Genomic DNA, 2,500 nt, shown 5'->3' with positions numbered 1-2,500 from the left:
CGAGTCAGCAGTGAGCCGGCGTGAATCTGTCTCCCTCCGCCCAGGCTCCGCGTAGAATGCTAGACGAACCGGGAGGAGGTCCCGCCCTCCCTCCCATCTACTATCAACTCATGCCCCCACCCCCCTTTTTTTACTCTGGGCTCTGCTTTCTGTCTCCCCACTTCTGCTAAGCGGCTCTACCTACAGTAGTTTACTCTACGTTCTTGAGGAGCCTGTCTGCTAAGTGCTTATTGTGCTTTGTTATATGATTAATTTAAAAGTCCTATTATGGACTACAGAGACTGCTAACACATAATGGCCTACCATGTAGGCAACATCTCTGTATCTACAGGCAACTATGCACCTGTTTATCTACTCTACTGGTAGTCATGTCTCTTATAAAGCATTGACCCCGTGTTTACTGTTCTGTAAATGTTCTTAGCCAATAGACAAACATTTTCCAGGAGCTTGCTTGATCGTCTCGTTGAGAGCGGTCAGGGAATTTTTTTTAGAGCTCACATTTTTGGCTCACGTTTTTTTGCTTCCCTGTGGAATATGTAGGGGTAGGACCTATCCATCCCCTCATTGCTCTCTGTAAAGTGCATTGTGTTGCCTCTGTGTATGAAATGTGCCGTAGAAATAAACTTTTGATTTGATTTGATTTGATTTGATTTGATTTGATTTGATTTGATTTGATTTGATTTGATTTGATTTGATTTGATTTGATTTGATACAGGGGGCTCCCTTCCTAACTGCATCCTATTACGCCCATAAAGCCCTGACTAACAACAGAAAGCCTCCATCATTCCTCGCCCTGTTCAGCCGGCTAATTAAATATGATCTAAATTTATTAATTATGCCTCCATATTTGGGCACTCTGTCTCTTTTCCTCCCCTCCCTCTGGTTCCCCTAAATGGTCGAATCCTTGAGGAATTAATCACTCGTCGGCGCGGACGACAGTGCTAAATTAATTAGGCTTTTTTGCAGGGATGGCGGGGAATCATTAGGGATTCAGAAAGCAGGCAGGCAGCAACCACAACGCTTCGCTCCCACACTTAATTAGCATATTTTATGTAGATGTTTCAGGCAGGGGACAAATAATGACCCTCGAACGCTGCATGGATGGATGGAGGGATGGATGGAGGGATGGATGGAGGGATGAGGGGTGAGAGAAAGGCTAATGGATGATACAGATGATACTGCGTGTATGAGTGTTTACAACTCATACTGAAGTTCTCTCTGAGTCTACAGACATGCCCCCTCCCCCCCCCATAGAGGTACGCATAGCTGCGTGCTTGGCTGACATCTCGGAGTGGACGGTGACACACCACCTCAAGCTCAACTTGGACAAGACTGACCTGCGTTTCCTCCCGGGGAAGGGCTGCCCGCAAAGGGACCTGCTGGCAATCACTATTGACTACACAGTAGTGTAGTCGAAAATGGGTGTGACCCTGAACGACCAACTGTCGTTCTCTGCACATATCACATCCGTCACACGCTCCTGCAGATTCATGCTCTACAACATCAGGAGGATTCACCCTTTCCTCACTGATGAAACGGCGCAGGTGCTCATCCAGGCCCTGGTCATCTCTCGCCTGGACTACTGCAACTCCCTCCTCGCTGGGGCCCTGGCGTTAGCCATTAAACCCCTGGAACTTGTCCAGAAAGCTGCTGCTCGCCTGGTGTTCAACCACCCCAAGTTCTCCCACACAACTTCCCTTCTCCGTTCCATACATTGGCTCCCTGTAGCGGCTCGCATCCAGTTTAAAACTCAGGCGCTAACCTACAGGGCAATGAAAGGAACAGCTCCCTCCTACCTCCAGGCCATGGTCAAGCCCTACACCCCCTCCCGACCGCTACGCTCTGCTTCCTCGGGACGATTAGTTCCCCCGTCACCCCGAGGCCCCTGCGGTCAATCGATACGATCACGGCTCCTCTCTGTCCAGGCGCCACAGTGGCGGAATGAACTGCCCACTGACGTCAGGACCGCAGAATCGCTGCCCATCTTTCGCCGCAGGAACAAAACTCATCTCTTCAAGATGTACTATCACGATCCTCCATCTTAAGCATCTATTGTATTTTTACATCGCTTTTCTTGCACTTTGCCTTCAGCACTAGATTATGCTCTTAGTGATTTGTTTTAGAAAGGAGATGCACTGAGTTCTGGCAAGTAGTAGTACATTGGCTTTTCCTACATTAAATGCAATTATTGTAAGATGCTTTAGATAAAAGCGTCCGCTAAATGACTAATGTAATATTGGACACAGAGCACCATAAAAAGCAACTCGGCGAAGCCACACTAAAGCCAACATTTTACAGCAGTTCTTATTCATCTGGGGGAGGCAGAACCAGTGGCTTCATACATGCTCTCACTTCATCCCAGTCCATTATACCAGCAATAAAGCTGCCACACGTGGGGGAGTAGAGGACCGTAAATTAAGGGGGGGCGCGCCACATCTGCCTGCTCCGGCTGCCTTTGTCTGCCTTCCCTGGCAGACTGTGATGGGTTAGCCAGGCCAGG

This window comes from Borostomias antarcticus, assembly GCF_949987555.1.
Source record: "Borostomias antarcticus genome assembly, chromosome: 7".
NCBI lineage: Eukaryota > Metazoa > Chordata > Actinopteri > Stomiiformes > Stomiidae > Borostomias > Borostomias antarcticus.
This window is presented reverse-complemented; position numbering follows the sequence as displayed.